The sequence below is a fragment of the Equus przewalskii genome, chromosome 4 (genome assembly GCF_037783145.1).
Source record: "Equus przewalskii isolate Varuska chromosome 4, EquPr2, whole genome shotgun sequence".
NCBI classification, from domain to species: Eukaryota; Metazoa; Chordata; class Mammalia; order Perissodactyla; family Equidae; genus Equus; species Equus przewalskii.
In genome coordinates this window covers 67,119,011-67,140,621 of record NC_091834.1, presented here as the reverse complement: position 1 = coordinate 67,140,621, position 21,611 = coordinate 67,119,011, and the positions used below count along the sequence as shown (strand labels likewise).

Here is a 21,611-nt window from a genome sequence, read left to right as displayed (position 1 = left end):
AAAAGCTAGACCAGATAGACTTAATAGACATCTATAGAACACTCCATCCAAAAACAGCAGAATACATTCTTCTCAAGTGTGCATGGAACATCAAGAATAGACCATATGTTGGTGAACAAGGCAAGCCTCAATAAATTTAAGAAGATTGAAATAACAACAAGCATCATTTTTGACCACAATGCTATAAAGCTAGAAATTAATTACAAGAAAAAAACAGAGAAAAGGACAAAGATGTGGAAACCCAAGATCATGCTATTAAACAAATGGATCATTGAAGAAATTAAAGGAGAAATCAAAAAATATCTGGAGACAAATGAAAATGAAAACACACCATACCAACTCATATAGGATGCACCAAAAGCCATATTAAGAGGGAAATTCATCACAACACAGGCTCACCTTAACAAACAAGAAAAAACCCAAATAAGCAATCTCAAACTACACCTAATTGAATTAGAAAGAGAAGAACAAACAAAGCCCAAAGTCAGCAGAAGGAGAGAAATAATAAAATTCAGAGCAGAAATAAATGCTATTGAAACAAAAAAAGGCAGTAGAAAGGATCAATGAAACAAAGAGCTTGTTCTTTGAGAAGATAAATAAAATTGATAAACTCCTAGCCAGACTTACAAAGATAAAAAGACAGAAACCTCAGATAAATACAATTAGAAATGAAAGAGGAGAAATAGCAACAGATACCACAGAGATACAACAGATTATAAGAGAACACTATGAAAAACTATATGCCAACAAAATGGACAATCTAGAGGAAATAGATAAATTCTTAGACTCTTACAACCTCCCAAACCTGAATCAAGAAGAAATAGAGAATCTGAATAAACCAATCACAAGTAAAGAGATTGAACAGTAATCAAAAGCATCCCAAAGAATAAAAGCCCAGGAGCAGACAGCTTCCCTGGGGAATTGTACCAAACTTTCAGAGAGGATTTAATACCTATCCTTCTCAAGCTATTCCAAAAAATTAGGGAAGAAAGAATGCTTCTTAACACATTCAACAAGGCCAACATAACTCTGATACCAAAGCCTGACAAGGACAGCATAAAAAAGGAAAACTACAGGCCAATATCACCGATGAATATAGATGCAAAAATCCTCAACAAAATATTGGCAACCCCAATACAGCAATACATCAAAAAGATCATACATCATGATCAAGTGGTATTTATTCCAGGGACACAGGGATGGTTCATCATCCACAAATCAATCAACGTGATACACCACATTAACAAAATGAGGAATAAAAACCACATGATCATCTCAATAGATGCAGAGAAAGCATTTGACAAGATCCAACAGTCATTTATGATAAAAACTCTTAACAAAATAGGGATAGAAGGAAATTACCTCAACATAATAAAGGTCGTATATGATAAACCCACAGCCAACATCATACTTAATGGGCAAAAACTGAACACCATCCCTCTGAGAACAGGAACAAGACAAGGATGCCCACTATCAACACTCTTATTCACCATAATAGTGGAGGTTTTTGTCACAGTGATTAGACAAGAGAAAGAAATCAAAGGAATCCAAATTCCTTTGAGTGAAGGGAGTGAAGAAGTGAAACTCTCTCTCTTTTCAGATGACATGATCTTATATATAGAAAACCCTAAAGAATCCATCGGAAAACTATTAGAAATAATTAACAACTACAGTAAAGTTGTGGGGCACAAAATCAACTTACAAAAATCAGCTGCATTTCTGTACTCTAATAATGAACTTACAGAAAGAGAACTCAAGAATACAACTCCATTAACAATCTCCAAAAAAAGAATAAATTACCTAGGAATAAATTTAACTAAGGAAGTGAAGGACTTACACGATGAAAACTATAAGACATTATTGAAAGAAATAGGTAATGACATAAAGAGATGGAAAGAGATTCCATGCACATGGATTGGAAGAATAAACATAGTTAAAATGTCCGTACTACCCAAAGCAATCTACAGAGTCAAAATACTCCACATAGGATCCCTGGACCAGATTTTTTGCTATAAAGGACATCACTGGGACAATTGGAAAAATATTAACAAAGTCTGCAGATTAAGTAATACACTTGTATCAATGTTATTTTTCTGACTTTAATCATTGTATATGGTTGCATATGAGAATGTCCTGTTCTTAGGAAATACATACTACCTGCTATAGAGATAAAGGCATCATTTCTTCATCTTCTTCTCAAATGGATCAAAAGATTATAATATGTGTATATAAAAAGTAAAAAGCAAATGTGGTAAATATTACAATTGGGTAATCTAGGTGAAGAGTATATTGGAGTCCTTTGTACCATTCTTATAATGTCTTTATAAGTATATAATTACAAGTTTAAAAATTACAAAAAAGAAAATAAATCCAAGGTATGTCAACGCTTCACCACTTACATTGCTACAACTGTGGTTCAGGTTACATCCTCTTTCACTGGGAATATTGCAACAAATGCCTGAATTATCTCTTCTTTTATTCTTGTCTCCCCCATAGTCTATTCCCAATCAGCAACTAGAGTGATTTCCAAAATGTAACTCAGAAGATGTCATTTCCCTTACCACAATCCTCTAAGGGCTTCTTATTTTACTCAGGGTCAAATCAAAATTTGGAAAATGGTCTATTAGTCCCCACAGAAATTAAGCCTTCCTCCCCCATACTCTATCTCTTTGATCTTATCTCCTACAACTTTCCCTTTCATTGGTATATTCTAAGTAAACATCATAACTCCTTGCTTTTCCTCAAACATCCCTGGTGTGTTCCTACCTCAGGGCCTTTGCATATGAAGTTTCCTCTTCAGTAGTGTTCTTCCCTCAGATATCTTCATAGCTTGCTCCTTCACACACTTCATGTCTCTGGCCAAAGATCACTCCAGTAATTCCTTTTCTGGCCTTCCTATTTAAAATGTCAACACTCAACCACCTCCACCAACACACATCATCCCCTTTTCTTATTCTCCACAGCATTTATCACTGACATACCATATGTTTTACTTGTTTGTTTGTCTTCTTGCTCTCTCCACTAGAACTCAAGCTCCTTGAGGACAAGGCATTCTGTTTACTTCGTTTGTCTACTTCCAGGACCTGTAACAGTGCTTTGCACATAATGGCTTCTTAATAAATAATTCTTCAGTGAATGAAATCAAACCTCATCAGAGTTCCCATAGAGGAAAAAAACAGATAATCTATAAAAACATTAGAAACAATTCAGCATCAGACTTTGGACATATTGAATACTGGGAAAAAAATCTGAATGGTTTTGAGAGATGGCTTTGAATTTAGAATTCTGCTTTCAAGTGAACTAGTAACCAAGAGGAAGAGAAGAGGAAAGGCTTTTTCTGATACATGAACACTCATAAAGTTTACCTCTCTAAGATCTTCCCTGAATTATTAAAGTATATTCCAGCAAAATGAAAAAAAAAGTACATGGGATATCAAAAATATAGTAGTGGACCAAATTATAAGTATAAACACAATTAAATCTAAAATTGCTGGCCACACAAAACTAAAATACTCAGTGGTTTCAGCATGATGAGAATGGGGAAAGTTAAAGGAAGGAGTTTATGTTAAAATTTTGTTTCATTGGAGAGGAGGTTAAAGGTAGTATTTAACTGTAGAGGAACAAAAGATGAGTTTAAACTCTTGATGAAAATTTAGGAATGATCACTCGGTGAATGGAAGTTGGTATGGCTTACAAATTATAAGAAGGAAAAATGGAATACAGCAAACCCGATAAATGCAAGCAAAGACAGAAAGGGAAAAAAAGGCAGGAAAAAAATGAGAAGACATGGTAAATAGACAAATTTAAAAAGGAAAAAAGTCCAGACATATCTGAAATCATAATCTATATAAACTATTTGTATTGTTCCTTCTGCCACTCACAAAGAAGAGAAATGGTATACAACGCTGTGAATACACTAAAAACCACGGAATTGTACACTTTCAAAGAGTGAATTTTATGGTATATGGATCATATCTCAATAAAGTCACTATTTAAAGAGAGAGAGAGAGAAACTGTGTCTGAACTGAGCCTCTGGTGATGAGGAAGGAGAGAGAAAATTACTATTGATAAATGCAAAGAATTAAGACAGAGCATCAGTGGTGCAAAGTGGCTGCCTTTGTGTTGGGAGCAGAGGAGTGAAGTATGCCTCACAGCTCCCTGGTTAGACAGCTTGGCGGCCATGGTACCAGTAAGCTTTGGGTGAGAGGGCCAGACTCATGATAAAAGGTCGGGTCCCTCTGAATTTATTCATTTCTCTTTGCTTCTCACTCCACCCCTGGATTCACGTCCTCCTGTGGCACCCTGAAGAGATGGGACTGTGAGTGGATTCAGCTTTCTGTTCATTTAATAAGAGAGAACAAGCCCTACCCTAGTCATGCTCTTCATAGTGCTTATCGCTGTCGTCTCACTTTTTCTTGTCTTTCGTACCCACCCTTGCCCCTAGAAATGAAGGATCCACGAAAGCTGTACAATTCACCACTGTGTCTCCAGGGTTGGAGGAACACCTGTGCCAGGGATCAGAAGAGGAAATCACAAAATCTCAGCATCAGAGTGAAACCTAGAGATCATGGTGTCCAACACACCATTAAAACTGAGGAAGACGCAGAAGCCCACACAGGGACCTTCCTTACCTAACACAGTAGTCACTAGCTGAATCTAAGGTCCTCTGTTCCAGTCCAGAATTGTTCCCAAGACACAGCACTACCATAGGAGGACACCAGAGGCCCAGAGAAGTGAAAGGCAGCTTGTAAGTGGCAGAGCTTTCATCCCACCCTCATGTATCCTCTTCAAGGACACCAGTTAGGAGCCAAGATGAATATCCAGCCCCAGCTAGAAGAGGCAGAACCGGGAGAAAAGGTTGCTGGTGGACAGATGGCTCCCTGACTTTGAGATACCCTTAGAACAAATTACATTTTGTTATGTTTGTTAAAACAAATAGGAGCATTCACTTTAATCACTCTGGGAAAATCAAGCAGCATTTTATCCAAAATATTGTGAGAAAAGCCTCTGGAATGACAGCTCCACATTAAGGATCACCTCAAGGCAGCTAAAAAAAAATTGTCTAAAAATATGAGAAGCAGTGTGGAAGACAACAAAACAGAAACGTCAATTCTGAAGAAATCCATTTGAATTATATGCCTAAGGAACATATTAAAAAGCACCCCCCACCCCGTTTTTCTGTGTGTTTGCATTCTTTCACAGTCATCTTCCTTTCCTACCCTATTTCTGAAGTTTGAAAGGAATCTTCTGGTCTTCAACTAAAACTGTGGAAAAAAGCTTGCTTAGGCACTTTCGAGTCAAGTTAGAGCTGCAGTCTCACTAACCAAAACATCAATTCTGACCAACAACAGCCTTCTGGGTTTGGGTTATTGTTTCTGCAGTCACTTGAAGAGTTAAACACTGTTTCTGACTTTACGGCTTCTGGTTATCCATAAGGGAAGTGAAAGCTGAGGTCAGAGCCCCATGAGGTTGAAACTCAGAGGCTTTGTGTCTGTCCAGAGTGAGAGCCACACTGCTCTGGAAGCTACCTTATACCTATTTTACCACCTGCTTTCTGCAAAATAAGGAGTAGTCTGTGAGTTCTTTCCATTTCCAGAGAGTTTTCGCACAGATCCATGGATCTGAAGGTATTAAAATGTGCTGTGAACTCTGATCCTCACGTATGTCCCCTGACTTCTTACTGGAAATATTGCTTCAAAGAAGTACCCTGTTGCCCAGGGATTGTGCTTTCTTCTCATAAAATGTTAAGTGTGTGGGATTGTGTTCCTCGAATCCCCTAGTGCCCCTGCTGCTGTGGTCTTCTTGCCACCCTCACCACACGATCTGGCCTACTTAATCCTCCCAACCCCCAAAGATAGAGAAACAACATGTCAGGCAACCAGACGGGGAGGAGGGCTACAGACAGACAGCACTTGGTGTTCAGCAATGCCAGTAACTCCCTCGCCTCTAAGCTTCTGTGTAGCCCAATGAGGATAGGCTATCACTAAAGAAGGCTGCTTTTCACACTTTCATTGTGGGTGATTGACACTGGGCGTGTTTCATCAAATATACCACAAGTAGGGTGTTCCCTTCTGCACCACTATGACCATTCCTTGTGTTTAATTTTCCATTTGTTCATCTTCTCCCTTGTCTTCTTTTCTTCATAATAACTCTCAGAGTTTTACTCCCTTTCCTTTTCTCAGTGTTTCTGTTTTTTATTTTATTACAAAAAGAGGCAACTAAATTAAAGAAATTAGAGAAAAATTAGAAGATGAACAGACTTTTTCTACTCTTTTAAATATTTTAGCATATTTTCTGCTAGTGTCTATGTCTCTATGTTAGTGAGATAGAGAGAGAGTTATAATCACATTGTACCTCAATTTTCAACCCATATTTTTCACTGGTAATATACCAAAATACTTAGCCTTTAAGCTTCTGTACCTTTAAATGACTGCATAATCTCCCATTAAGTAGCCGCCTTCGATGCTATTTAACCAAGCTTTCAGTGAAGCGGTGTTTCTGATTTACTGTTGTTATAAATAATTCTATGATAAATATTTTTGTGAATTAAGCATTTTATATGTTTGGATTATTTCCAGAAGGTGGTATTCAAAAACGAGTGGTCATACGACACGCAAATATTTGTGGATCTAGATTAATAGCACCAAATTGTTTTACATTGACAAATACAAAATATTCATTTAAAATAAAAAGTTTATTCCTGCTTTCTAATTTAAGCTAGTCCTATCAGGCAGAGTTTTTTTGTACTTTATCCACATGACTTCATTCAGCCAACAATCTTCACTCACTGTTTCTTAACAGCAATCTTCACTCACAGAATTCTGAAATGAGTAAAACAAGAGGCTGTGGGTAAACACTGTTGTCGAGTAACTCATTGTCCCTTGAAACCTACACCATCCGCTCAACCCTCAGCAAGCTAAGCCGGCAATGAAACAAAACTCTTCCAGAAGCTCTATAGGTATTCTCCAGTTCAAATCATGACTTCCTTTCACATTTAAATAGAGCTCTGGAAAAATCATTGACCTTGTCTTGGAGCGCAATATAATCTGCCGACAAGTCAAGATGCCACAGCCAACAGAACACCTGGGGAGGCCTGGGAATGGAAAATGACTTTAGAGAATGTTGAGCCTTTTCATTAAGGGGAAGATGGCATTTCATTTCAGAATTAACCACCATGTACGGGCACCATACCTCCAAGGTGAGCGTGAAATATAAGCTTACTCAGAGGAGTAAGACCTTCCTCAAGTCAAAGCTACCGAGAGATTCGCCAGGCAAATCTGCCGGGGCTCACCTGCCTCCCGTCTTCAGTCCCCGGTGCCTCTGGGTTTACGCTTTCTCATCAACAGTGGGTGCGTCCATTTGAGCACGATTTGTTGGTAATGACAGCTGCCGCGTCCTGAGTGCTTCCTTGGTTCCTGGCACGAGGATGGAAATTTCACATACGTTACTTATAATCTCCACAAAAAGCCTAGGACATGGGTATTTTTATCCCAAATATCAGATGAAGAAATTGAGGCTCAGGAAAGTTAAACTTTTCCAGGTTTACTTAGCTAACAAGTGGCAGCACTGAAGCCCAAATACTGAGTGCCACTTCATGGGGCTGCAGCAATACAGGAGTCTTCCTCCTGTGCAAAAAGGTGGACATTCCCTGCCTGCTGCATCCTCGCTGTCCTCTGAGCTGGGGATTCTCCTAGACAGTCGCTCCCTGTTTCTCCATTGCACTTGTTTATATCTCTATGAGCAGTTATCAGGATAGTTAAAGGCAATTCATTTGCATGCTAGCAGCAGACTTGGAGAAGTCTTCTTAAAAACTGTTAGAATAGGCCCACTTGATATTCTCTAAAGCCAGTAAATGTTTGAGAAGCAGTTTACCCGATTGTAATAAAACAGAAAAACAAAACTGCATTAAAATTTAATTACCCACATTTAGTTTGTCCTAAAGATAGAGTCCTAAGCCCTTTTCTTAATTCCTTTTCACTTTTTGAGCTATAAGTCCTTAACTCCCCCGGTTTGAGATTGGAACTCACACTGAGAGATTGTTATGGGGGGGCCCTGAGCGGCTGCTCCACCCTAGATAGTTGTAGCCCAGGGAGGGCCGTGGCTAGCCATTGATGGGCATGAGGGGCTGGTATCTGTAAGAGCCTGCTGCCCTGTGCCCAGGGGTCCCAGATTGAGCAGCTGGGACACAGCCCTCTCCCTAGGAGTGCCAGGCTTTAGCCATGTTGCGCTTCTTCTTTTCGCCTGGTTCTTGGTTCGCTCCCCAGCCCCCTCTGAGTCTTGAGCCTCCCTGAATCCTATCCATCTCCCCTTACTCTGACACTCTTTCCTCTCACTGCATGCACTCGCATTCATTTAGATGTAGCTCTCTGATCAATGATCCTCCTAGGACCAGCCAGCCCCTTGGATATTGGTTCCAGTCTGGCTCTGAAGTTCTTTACGGCCTACTTCCCCTGTTATTCCTGCCGGCCCATTTCCAAGGGTTGCTCCTGCTTCCCTTCATCCTTGCCTTATTTCTAATGGAATCCCTGGAAGGATTCAAGCTTTGCCTTATGCTTTCACTCTCTTACTTCTTTTCTTCAAAGTTTATCCTCTGTCCCATCCCACATGGGCTGAAGTAATTTCCTGCAGAAATCCCCAGAGTAGGAGGAGGTGCCACTAACTTCCTCAATTTCCCATCTAATGCTCAGTCCCTTTTCTCTTGGTTTGCTACCCAGCAGCCTCTGAAATGCACATTCTAACCAGGGCTGACGGAAACTCTAAGGTTAGACAATTTCATCCCTTCTAACAACAGTGACTCATAATTCTCACATATGTGTGGCAAAGGGTAAGTTTCAATATTTTTGAAGAGAAGACCTGAGTAGCTAGAAGCATTTTGGTCCTCTTACAGGAGGAGGAAAACCAGTTTGTCCATTATCAAACACAGGGTGAGATCCACCTGAGAACTTAAAATGGACAGAAGAAGCTACTAACCATTAATGGTTGATGAAGGAAGAGGCACCAGGTATCCAAAAACATGGATCTGAAAACTTGTTGGCAGGTTGTTGTACAGAAAACTCATCACTGAAACGGACGGCCAGATAAGATGACCAATCCTGAGACTCTGTGATTTGACAAACACCTGGCTTTTGCAGTCATGTCTTACTCCATCTCTTAACTCACTCAGACTTCCACCTTAGGCTCAAACAACAGAATTACTTTGTGATAGTTCTGATTACCAAGCAGTCAAAGGCATTTCCTTCTGGCTTCTGGTTTACCCCTCCGCTTCTTAAAGGTACCAAACACCAATATTAGTAGCTTCTCTAGATTCTGGCCACAGAATTATCCTAAGTCCTGAAAGGCCTTAAAATAGAATGCTCAAAAAGGACATGGATCTTAAAGTTCCAAGACTGGGCAAGGGGAAAAGGCATTTACTGGAGATTTCAAACCTGTGTCGTTGACTTGACCTAAATATTTTTCCCCTGGATGATGTTTTTTCATCTCAGATGACATGCTAGTATTGCTGTTAATATTCAATTATTTATAGCTACAACTGGATGTACGATGAGATTAGAAATGCCTTGGCTTTCCCATATTTTCTGAATGAATTAGTGCCTTCATAGCAGAGTGGTAAGAGAACAAGCTAACCTGAGAGAAGGAGAAATCCCAGAGGACTTCACAGGAGAGGCTCCTTTTGAAATGGAACTAAAGGATGGAAAAAATTTGGCAGGCAGAAAGAGAGTAGAGGAAAGAAGGAAGAGACAGGAAAAGGCAGGGGATGGAACAGCATAAGCCACCAAGGACGGACACCAAATTTTGAAAGGTTTGTTAATGAACAACATGGTCTTCTCCATTACAACCTGAACATGTCTGTCAGAAAATACACAACCTCCACGTAGACTTTGATTATCTAGTTCTAGTTGTTCAGCGATGTCCTCAATCTACTTAACTTGGTGGGGGATGGGAGGTGACAATAAGAGATATATTTGTATTTCTCTTTTACTGGTTCTGTTTTAGACCAGATGCTTTAAACTAGAGGAAAGATGCATAACTTTTCCCTTTTGTAGACTTGAAAGCAGCTTCTAGTTCTTCTCACAAGGCCTCAGTCCACATTTTCTGGACCATATTCCCAGCTGACAGTTATTATGTGTTTAAGAAATGATACAAATTTTAATCTTAGTCGGAGATGCACATAATTAGGAAGGCGCATCTATAATAAGACATACCCATGTAGTGGACACAGCCTTGCTTCCTTTTGATCATATCTGTCATGGAAAATTGAGGCTCATTGGCTAGAGAACCTTCCACATATCTTCCTGGCCTCTGTATATATAGAGCTGGGCCCTAATACGTGCTCATGATGCTCTTGGCCCAGTGGGAGGCACTTTATCGATCTCCAGTCTACGAGGGAAAACCTTCCCTTCAATGTTTAGATACAAAGATTGTGAGCTGAACACATAACTGAAAGTTCAGCAACTTTAAGTGCTCTTTTACGACAAATTAGATACAAGCCAATAAGGAAAGTTGAAGTGTCATTCAAAAATAGAAATTCTTAAGAAGGGAACCATGTAAACTGAAAGAGAAACACGATTTGCAGCACACTGGCTTCCTGAACCACAGAACTAACTCACCAAAGAATACAGAAGTTACTGCTTGCAGTCAACAAGAAATGATACTTCTGTCCATGTGCTAATTTTTTGACTATCCTTATTGAAAAAATTGATCCCAAATAAAACAGTGACGTAGGGTAATTTTTGCTCTTTAGGACGCTACATTTTCTACTAAAGCCCTGGCTATTATTTGTTCTTCTAATCCCTCTGTCCATCCTATTCCCTAACAAACCTTATTTTTCCTATGTCCCAATTTTTCTCAGCAACATATCACATAAGCCAAAAACTTGCTAACTAGTACTTTATGCTCTAAGTCACCTTCCACCTCCTCCAAGAATTTTCCATTATTCTTCCTCTAAAGCAATTGTCTTTCCCACCCTCAGAGTTGTACCACTTTTATTTCACCTCATTTCAAGGTTTGATTATGGTTCTTAATTTAGCTCCTCCCTCTCCATGATAAAATACAGATACCCAGGGCAAGAACTATGTCTAATTCTTCAAGTTTTGCCCACCGTTCTTAGCAAAACTGTTGCTTACATGGTTCCTTGAAAGAATGAATGATGTCATGGACGGTTGTGTTGCCTGCCTCCTCAGACTCCACCTCTGCCTTCCTCAAAGCCCATCATTTCCATTTCAGGATCTATGTCATTCTGAAGAATTTGTCTCAACTCCAAAGGTGGGATCCTAAACTTGGGTGAAGGTAAACTGAGTAGTACATTTCATCCTCCACCTTACATCTAATTGATACCGACCCTGATATCAGTTTCCCCACATTAAACCCAGCATATATGGGGTTAAAACCAAAACACTCATTCCCTGCTTACTCTCTGGCTTCCTGGCTCCAGAATCCACTATCCTCCATGGAGACAGACACCGTCAAGGGCAAGCACCTGGACTATCTCCTCTTGCAAAGAGATACGGGCTGGTGGGAAAGCTGCTGACCAGCAAGGTCATGGGCTCCCTCCTCTCTGCAAGTGTCTCAAGGCCAAAGACAGGCTGGTGGGAAAGCTCCGACCAGCAAGGCCATATGCTCCCCCTCCCCTACCTAAAACCCCAAAGAAAAAGCCTTCCTTTTAGCTTTTTGGGGAATTTGGGATTTCAGCGTTAGCTGCCCTCTCTCCCTGCTCAGTGCTGTGCAAAAATAAAATTCCTACTTTCTTCCACCACACCCGGTGTCAGAGATTGGCTTGCTGTGCAACAGGTGAGCAAACTCACTTCAGGTTCGGTAACATAATCACAATTACTGGTTCAAGGTGGACATATGACCTAAGATGGTCCAATTGGAAAGAATTTCAGAACTCTTTCTGGGAATGCTGGGCACAGACAAAGTCTCTTGTTTTAGAGAGTGGAGTGTGTATATTTGAGACTTAGAAGTGTTGAAGTCGTTTTCCTACCATAACAGAAGTCAACATGTATTAAGCTTGTGATGCCGATACTGCTTGGCTACAGACGTTTAGGTATCTGGTGTAGGAAATATGTTCTAATAGGAAAGGAAACAGGAGGCAAAATTGCAACTTTTGAACCCATCAAAGCCCAATGAAAAATTTAAATTAGAGTTCCATCTAGTTTGCATTAGTAAAAATGCCATTATTTCCTCATTTGTAATATGAGACCAATAAGGAGATAAATTATGTAAGGCACCCAGGCTGGGGTTAGAGACTAAGCAATCCATACTCCATAAATTTCAATAGTTTCCCCTTCTTCTCCTCCCCATCTAGAGGTCTTTTTCTTTAAAAAAAAAAAAAAAAAAAAGCAAAGAAAAGAAAAAGAAAGAGAAAAAGCTGAAATATATCAATAACCAAAAATTCTTGTAATAACATGGCTGAGAAATTCAGGATAAAGATAAATAGTACTCAAGAAAGAAACTACGTTTTCTAATTTTCAGGAGGCTAAAACTAACCCAAATCAGGACTCATTGAGTTTTCTGAAACTCCTAATGCTTGAGACACAGATTAATGGGAAACCATTGCAAAGAACATAAAAGCTTACGTCCTGTTTCTAAACATCATAGTAACAAACCATGGTGTAAGTGTGCTTGCTACACAAATGACAAATCAAAACACAAAGAAAAATAAATTCTTAGTTTCGTGGACCAGATCTTTATGATAAAAAATGTTCATTGGAAAACAAAGAGCATGTAAAGGAAGAAACTCCAATTTTATTTTTTCAAGGTTATTTAGATAAATTCGGGTTTGTTTGGCTTCTTTTTGGATTATTCTTTGACTTGAATTGCCCAAGAAGTTGTGTAACCAGCAGTTAGTTACCAAGAGTTCCAAGTTACTAAAAAATTCACTACAAATCTAACACTCTAGAACCTAGCAGACTATGACTGCATGGTAACTATCTTCTCCCAACTTACCTTTTATTTTGTTGCAAAGTGAGAAACACCCACTTTATTATTATTCCCAAACTCTTCTAGAGCCTTATAGGAAAATACAGTCCTTTGCCATCAAGTTAACTGGATAGTTCCATTAGCAAAATTTCAAACTATCACTCTTTTCACTTAACACAATTAAATGTAACAATTTAAATGATATAGGAAAAAAATAGCCTGAACCTGGGTCCCAGCTCTGCCACTTATTGGCTGTGTAAATCTCTTCACTTCCAAGTATTTGCCCCCTTAGCTTTACAGAGGATAATAATAACACATGCCCTGCCAAACCCATAGCTCTCAAGAGAGTAAAAAGTAATGTCGCCAACATTTCCCACCAAAATACCTGGCATATAACCTATCCTTCACTGTATCTAAGAGGAAAATCTAGGAAAATTGGAGGGTTTGGGGATGATGAAGCAAAAGACAGGCAGAAAATAATAGAAAAACCATTAGCTTTGTAGTCATATAACCATATTTGAATTCTGGTACTAGGGCCAATTTGAACTTAAGCAATTTATATAATCCGCCGGGGTTCAGTGCCCCCATATATAATGGAGATTACACTATCGATATTTGCAGGATTATTAAATGAGACAACAGAGACGTAAAGCGCTCAGTGTAGAGGCTTGCATTAGGAGCTTCTTAACAAATGGTAGCTGAAATTACACAGAATATTTAAGTAGAGAAACAAGGTTCCAGTCACTTAAATATATAATTAATGGGCATTTTGCACTGTGAGTTAAAGGTTCTTTAGCAACAAGACAGCATATATTGAACACAGCATATACTTAAAGTGATGGAGCAATTGCAGATATAGAGTCTGGGAACTTTCATCAAGTGATAAGGCTCAGTGCAGACAAGTACAACATTGGAACCATGAGGAACACAGAAAAAAATGAGAAGAATTTAGGCAGTAAAAGAGGAAGAGAAATCTAAACAGGACCTAAGAGATATGCCTCAGATCCATTGGCTAAAGTTTTTTTAACAGTTTATCTATGAGAAAGCATTATAAATTAGCCTCAGAATCCAATGGTATTGTATCTGAATTTTCTTATGTAATAAGATTCAACTGAATTGATAGCACTGTCTATATTTGTGGCAGGGGCATTAGTTGCCCAATTGTTCACTCCTTCCTATATTCACACCTTCTGACACGTGACTTTGCAGTTTCTCTTGCCACAGAAGCAGAATGTATTTCCGGCCACCTGAGTTTGTGTTTGGCCGGGTGACTTGCTTTGGCCAAACTGACGTAGAAGTAACAGTTTGCCAGTTTCCAGCTTGGACCTTAACGGGTGGTTTTTCTGCATATTCCTGTGCCTCTGTCATTACCACGAGAAGAGCATGCTGGGCTAGCCCCTGGTTCCAGGAGGAGGATGAAAGACCCATGGAGTAGAACTAAACCATACAGGAGAGCCCAGCCTCAGTCAGCAGACACTGGATGTGGGAGCAAGCCGAAGTGAGATCTGCAGAGTCACTCAGCTGAACCTAAACCAACTGGCTGACCCTCAGCCAACACACAGGTCCATGAAGATAAACAATTGCTTTTCGGTGCTATTGAGTCACAGGATGACATTACACAGCATTTTGCTGGCAGTAGCTAACTGAATACAATGATCTTAAGAAGCGTCTTGCTTTTTGAAATGTTGTTCCCATCTGCTCATGCATTGCCACCAGAAAGGCAACCATTCTTTGCCAGATTTCAGGTATCAGGTTTGCTTTTTTAAAAAATGGCCTTTGATTCACAAGCTGATACATAATCCAGAGAAGCAGAGAATAGTGGTGCAAGGAGGGAATGGCAGTCTAATTTCTATGGTCCAAAGAAAAGCAATATTAAGATGGCAAAATTGACCACCAAATTACCCTTTTAGTCTTTTTTCTTTCCTACTCTTTAGCATATCTCACCACCCACCACAGGTACACATGTGTGTCCTCTGAGTCCCTACACTACCAGCAGGAACCCTTGGGTCCTTCTCCTCCCAAACATAAGCACATATTAGGGTGAGTCTAGGGAATATGGAGGTGAATAAGGACTGTTATCAAAGGGACCCCAAGTGGGAATGCAACCATTCCTCTCTTTCTTGTGTCCCAAAGGCCAGCCAGTGTCTCAGTCCCCCAGTGATGCCCGCACCCACTCTTTTCCTTGAGACATCGCTCTAGCGGAGATTCTATCTCCCTGGGACCTGCCGTTTGGATTCCCAGATTTTGCTGCTGAACAAGTAACAGACAGGAAATAAAGAACACAGATCTCAAGGGAGGCTCTCCTCAAAGCCTCTGGGAACTCTGAAGTCCTACCACTGGCTCTTGGACTGAGATTCCTGAGTAGTTCTGAAGTGAAGGGATTTATCCTGCCTTTTGGGGTATCTGTCATCTATTTTTACTATACACAGAGGACTGAGGTTTCTAAAGTTCTGCCACTTCTGGTGGCATTTCCTCAAACTTTGAGGCTGTTATTCAGGTAAGTCAGTGTCCTCTTTCATTTGGAGTTGAAAATTTGCATCTCTGGGATACCTAGTTTGCTGGATCACTCTCTGTTCAAGAATATTTAACCACATCCTGTGGGAAGGATTCAGGGCCAACAGAGGGATCCAAGCAGAAGCTGTGTTATTTCAGAAAAAGATTGCCTGCTATTAGGAGGCTCACATCAAGTTTCCAGATGGTGTTTGAAATAGACTTAAATTGAGATGAATAACTTAAGTTTGACAGCAAAGGTAGAATTTTTTTTTAAGGACTTGATTTTTAAAAGGAGGAATTAACCTAAAGGAGTTAATCTGTGAGGAAAGTTTGAAGACATCAAGTAGATTCGTGGAGGCAGCCCAGTTTCCATAAATCACACTTGATAGGTCACACTTAGCCAACCCACAATTTACCTGCTCTGACCCCAGGATCTGTTTTTTCCAACATCTGCTCCTAGATAGCTCAAAGTGAGTTCTTGTGTACTTCAGCAGAGGTGTAGCCAAGAGGATGCTCACTTTGATTGTTCATCAGGAAACACCCAGATTGGTGTCACTCAAGGTCAGTCAGTGCATTGACAGCATGGACATCACCAGGACCCCGCCGAAACTGACTGAATCAGAATCTCTGGGGTGAGGCTCAGTGGTGTTTTAACAAGTTCTCCAGGCAATTCTTGGCCATATTAAAATTTGAGAACTACTGATTTAGATCACCTTGAGCAAGTCGGCTCTCTGTCCTTGGTGTATCTGTCTACAAAATGAAGAAGTCAACTTGGAATATCTCACTAGACCCTTGAAGCTCTGTCATTCTGTTATTTTGCTCCAAATAATTTCAGTCTTTCCCCCTGCTTTGTTTTCTTCATTTTGATTCGTGAGTGTTGCAGAATATTAAGGAAGATTTTGAGAGCCAGATCATGTGGCGAGCCATCCCCACTCTCACCCTAAAGAACTTAGAACACCATTAGTTATAATACACATTGAACACTTGATTAAGCAGTTATGGAGTTCTGAAACTCAGGAAGAAAAAAAAATCACCCTGTTATAGACACAAGTAAATACCAATTACAATCATATAAGCAGAACAAAGCTACCTCTTGCTGCTCACTTCCTCGCTCTGTCCAGAAATAATGACCATCACAGTAACAAAAAGCATCCCTGGTACCCAGATTGTGGGCTTTAAATACGATTTCCCACTAAAAGGAAAGAGAGCTGCCTGCTGGAGAAAAGTGAGGGAGAGGAGAAAGATGTAATAAACAAATCAACAAAAGCAACGTCTAAGCCTTGTTTGGAACCCAACTCAACAAACCAACTGAAAAACAAATGTGAGGCAATCAGGAAAATTTGAAGAGTAACTGGCTATGTGATGATATCAAAGAATTATGTTGGGCAAGATAATAGTATTATAGTTAGGATTTTTTAAAAAAGAGTCCTTGTATTTTAGAGATATATCAAAATATTTATGGGGAAAATGATATCATATCTAGGGTGTCCTTCAAAATGATCCAGTTTTAGGGGTTCAGGGGAGGTGGAATAAATCAAACCAGAGCAGCTGTGAGTTGAGTTGCTGTAGCTGGGTGAAGCTGGATAATGGATACACGGAGTTCATTGCTCCCTACTATGCTGTGATTTTCAAATTTCCCATAATGACATTTTTAACTAGTAATCTGAAATGAAAAGAATAAGGGCAGAAAACATTTTCCAAAAAAGACAAACAATGGTGAACGATAGATATACTTCTATTTTCTATTATGAAGAGTGAATATGATTAAATTCAATGCCTCCAAAGGAAATGTTGGCAATGGGTCTCCGTCTGGATCACCAGGTCCTCTCAGTTTCTCCACTTGAAACTCTCCTTGTTTTACTCTCTGCAGAGAGGACTTTGTAAAGAGAGAATCCACGCTGTGAACCAAATGCTGAGACAATGCTTAGTGCAGGCGTGCTGGGCACACAACAGGAGTTCAACAGCTGTTCACTCAGTAAGAAAGACTCCAAGTGGGAGGAGAAGAGCCCAGCTGACAAACAACAGACACACTTCAGTTCTGCTGCTATGCTCCCTGCTCCTGCAGCCAATACACAAGCCTTCCCGCTCTTAAGTATTTACCATGCCCATTGGGAGTTACTCATGATCATCTGATCTTTACCGTTGGCAGGAAACAGCTAGCTCAAGACTGCCCTTTGCAGATACTTCTTTTACCAGTGCCTTTAAGGAACTGGGTCGACAAGGTAAAATGACCTTGCCATCAATGGGTTTCATATAAGTGAAAATTAAAACATGATAAAATCCTTTTCACCTATAAAATTAGTGAAGTAAAATACTGTGACAACCCGCAATGCTAGCAAAGATGAGATGACACTGCTCGTTAGAGTTGAAATTGAGACCACATTCCTAGAAATCAATTTGGCAATGTTCACAAAGGTCGTGAATAGCAATTATGCTCTTTGAGGCGGTAATCCCTCTTGTAGGAATTACTAAGAGCAATACCAGCCACCTGTGCAAAATGTACACACTAGACGCAGGGAGATTTTTGCACTTACTGTCAAGTAAATTGTGCTACACCCATACAACCTCTATGCCACTAAAATAATGCTGATGAAGAAATAGTAAATAAAGTAGAAAATTTCTGTGATAAAAGAAGAAGACAAGACTGGGTATACGCTATGATCTCTACTATATAATCTGAACATATGTATTTATTGAAAGTGACTATACCAAATATTTAAGTAATTAAGAGTGGTTGCTTTGGGCAGCTGGATTATAAGTTTTCTTCTTTTTGTACTTTTTCAATGTTTTCCCAATTTTCCATAATAATAAAAACGCTTTTTTCATAATCATAAAAATATTTTTAAACTTTAGTTCCTCTAATATTTCTCCACCATGCAAAATTGCCCTGTATTTCTTAATTGCCTGATGACAATGACATTGATGACAAAAACAAAACAACAGCCTTAGATACTCTCAGAACAGTTGCTGTGGCTTGTGCATCTATGTGTAGTTTTCTCTGGCTCAGTTAACAACATAGTTTAATAACACCTCCATCTCAAGGTCATTTGGAAGATAAATGAGACACTATAATATGAAAGAAGTTTTATAAGTCTTTAATTTTCTTTGTTTGTAAAATGTTGAGAAGGTTCTGGTGAGATGCCTATCATAATTGAGCATGCCTTGTGATCTGTGAAGTGTAAACATGGTAGCCATTATTATTACTTATTTGAATGGGTATTTTAAGCAAGGCATTTGGGCTTTGACATCTAACTGCTGCTCTGACTAACCCTTTTGCATAATGAAGCCAATGGTTGTGCAAGGAAAGGATGCTGTCTAGATGGGCTCATACCCTGTGCATGGCTCCCTGTTCCCCCTCACCAGTTTCCTGAAGTACTTTGTCTTTCCCGGAAAGGACACTTGCCTTTCCTGCAAGCAGGTCCTACAAGGTCAGCTTTAACTTTTGCTACTCCCTGCAAGAGGCACCTCCCTTTGTCACCACCCTGTTAATACTCCCATTAAACTGTGCAGGAAGAAGTGCCTTCTTAGTACAAAAACAAAAGCAAATTCAGGAAGAACAACAACTCCCTGCTTAACTGGAGCACAGACTGCTTTTGGCAGGCTTTTTTGCCAAGTCATTTGTCAGGAGACAATTTGAATGAAATGCTGGCAGAATCAGAGACTAGCTCCAGAGCTCAGTTCAATGACCAAATTTGTTCTTTACCTAGGCTCAAATGAAAGTGTTATTTTTCCTCATCATGCTTCAACATGGCCACTTATAAAATTATGTCCTTACATCTACTGGACTGCTGTGATGACTTAAACGAGCTAATTTCTAGATCCAAAGCATCTTGGAGGTCACACATTATCTAAGAGGTCATATACACTCCAGTATTCTTTTCAATTTAAGAAATTTCTTTCATATCCAGACTCTTCCAGAGTCATAGAATTTACACTCTTGCTTTTTGAGGCAGTCTGTGGAGTATTTTGTTAAACAAAAATAATTGCTGGAAAGTTCTTTATTATCTCATACAGAAGTCTGCCTCCCTATAACAACCCTGCCACAGTTACAGTTCTGTTCTTGGGAACTTTACAATGTAAATATTTTTCCTTTCTAAATGATATTTCTTCGTCAACTGAATACTCCTTTCTTCTTTCTTTTCTCTCAACCTCTGTGCCCTGCCATCTTTTCTTATTCAAGCAGGTAATTAAAGTTTCCAATATAGTGTAGGATTACAAGCTTTGGTGCTGGAATCCTGCCTTTATCATTTACTAGCTGGGCCATCTTGGGCAATTTACTTGATTAGTATCTGCATACTTCATTTTCCTCATCTATATATTTGATGATTATAATGTGACATATTTCATAAAGTTGTTGTACTAAGTGTTTTACATGCGAGCAGATATTTACGTAAAATGTCTCATAGGATTTGGTATAGAGATGGCACTCCATAAATGTTCATCATTGATGAGGGTGATAAAGATGATATGGCTTATGGTACCTTCCTCCTATGGCCAGACTATTTGGACACTCTAGTCTGCCAATGTCCTTCTTAAATTAGAACTGGAGACATAAACATGTTGTAATAAGGAAAACTCAGAACACAGTGGGATGCTTACTACTTGATCTGGATATTAGCTGTTTTAAATTGAGCAAGCTATTTCATCTCTCTAAGCCTATAGTTTCCTCATCTATCAAATGGGGATAATAAAATTATCTGCTTTGTAAGGTTGTTGTGAAAGTTTTAATAATGGCACTAAACTAAGGTATTAAATATGTGCAAATCGTGATTCTAAGCACTGTATTTAAAAGCACGTAGGATTTTCTTGGCAAGCAGTAAACATTCAATATTATTATGACAGGAGAAGGTCTGGGAGGTTCAGAGTGCAGCTGTCTGCCTCTAGGGTGATATTCTCCCCCTGGGCACAGAGTCTGAGGTTACCTTACCACTGAGAAATCCCCATAGATCTGACCACATCTCTGCCTGGCTCCACCACCAGACCCTTTAACAGGAAGGAGGTAAAGGGAAGAAGAAGAGAAGGTAGGGGAAGCATAGGAGAGAAAGAGGAAGAGGAAGAGACTGTGGGAGTGACTAAGAAGTAGGGACACACCAGGTGGGTGGTCACTCTCAGAAAGAGGGAACAATGGCACGAAGAACAAAGAACATGAGCTTTGGCATCAGATGCATTTCCCTTTTCTTCATAGTTGCATTTTCAGGGCACCCATCATTAAACCTCTCCATCTGAATACCAGATTCAGCTGGGGCTCTGCAAAGTGTAGCCTTTAATTCATTTGACTAAGCTTCTTCTTAAAGATTCTTTTTGCCATTCATTTATGAATTCTTTGGCACTGCCAGAAAAGTTAAAGGCATCATAGGGGGAAAAAAGATATTCTCACTTCCTCTGGGTACTTAGAGAAATCTGGACAATCCAGAAAAATTCTCTCCACTGGGAGAGTTTAACCTCAAGCCATCTTCTTGAATCTGGATCAATGCTTTTATGAGCATTTTGATGTTCAAAGTAACTGATCGGCCTGAGCCCTTCTGTGCTCTGAATTTTGGAAATTCACCTATCCCAAATCAGTGATTCTTAATCTATTGACAGATTTGCACCATTTTCCCCCTTCTCATTGCCTCGACTCCCTAGCCACAGGGTTTAGTGTCAAATCCCTGAGACAATCTGAAGGTGAAACAGAAGAGGGTCCATCACTTTTCCTGTGTCTACAGCACGCAGCCCCGAGGGCTTCAGGAAAGAGCAGAAGAGCCGAGCCGTCTGGCGAAGGGTCTCAGGCCTCCTCTGAATCACGCTCTTTAGAGCATAAGCAGCTGTTGTCTACAGTGGTGGTTTCCTGAGATTCCTGTACTTCCTGATTTGCAGGAAAAGAGCAGCAGCTGCCCCTATTCTTTATTCTCTCAGCCCTTCCAATGGTGTTGCAGCTTCTGATCCTCTACAGGAAATCCCTCCCTGTTTGGGACGCCTGGAGTGGTTTCAGTTTTTTTCACAATGCTCTGGTTGATGCATTAATGCTGGCTGCACAGTGGAATTGTCCTTGAAGCATTTAGAAAACACTGAGGCATGGATCTTACTTCTGGGAAGGGGCCTAGGCATTGATATTTTTTAAATGCTCTCCAAGCATTTCCAATGGGCATCTGAGAATGAAAACCACGGTGTCAATCTCAAATTGAATTCCCAACCTCAGGCTTTGGTTTTTTTTCTGTCAG

At 39.8% G+C, this 21,611-nt stretch overlaps 1 protein-coding gene across 3 annotated transcripts in view; it reads right to left on the bottom strand.

The window, feature by feature from the left end:
• The window catches only part of GPR141 (G protein-coupled receptor 141), a 75,093-nt gene that overhangs the window by 24,589 nt on the left and 28,893 nt on the right, over positions 1-21,611 (bottom strand). For 2 of the 3 annotated variants that reach the window (XM_070616292.1, XM_070616291.1), the window contains exon 2: positions 7,292-7,415. The gene's annotated coding sequence lies outside the window, so the exon portion shown is untranslated. Of the gene's footprint in view, positions 1-6,675; positions 6,822-7,291; positions 7,416-21,611 lie in introns of those variants that run through there. The other variant, XR_011539218.1, reaches the window with a different exon arrangement.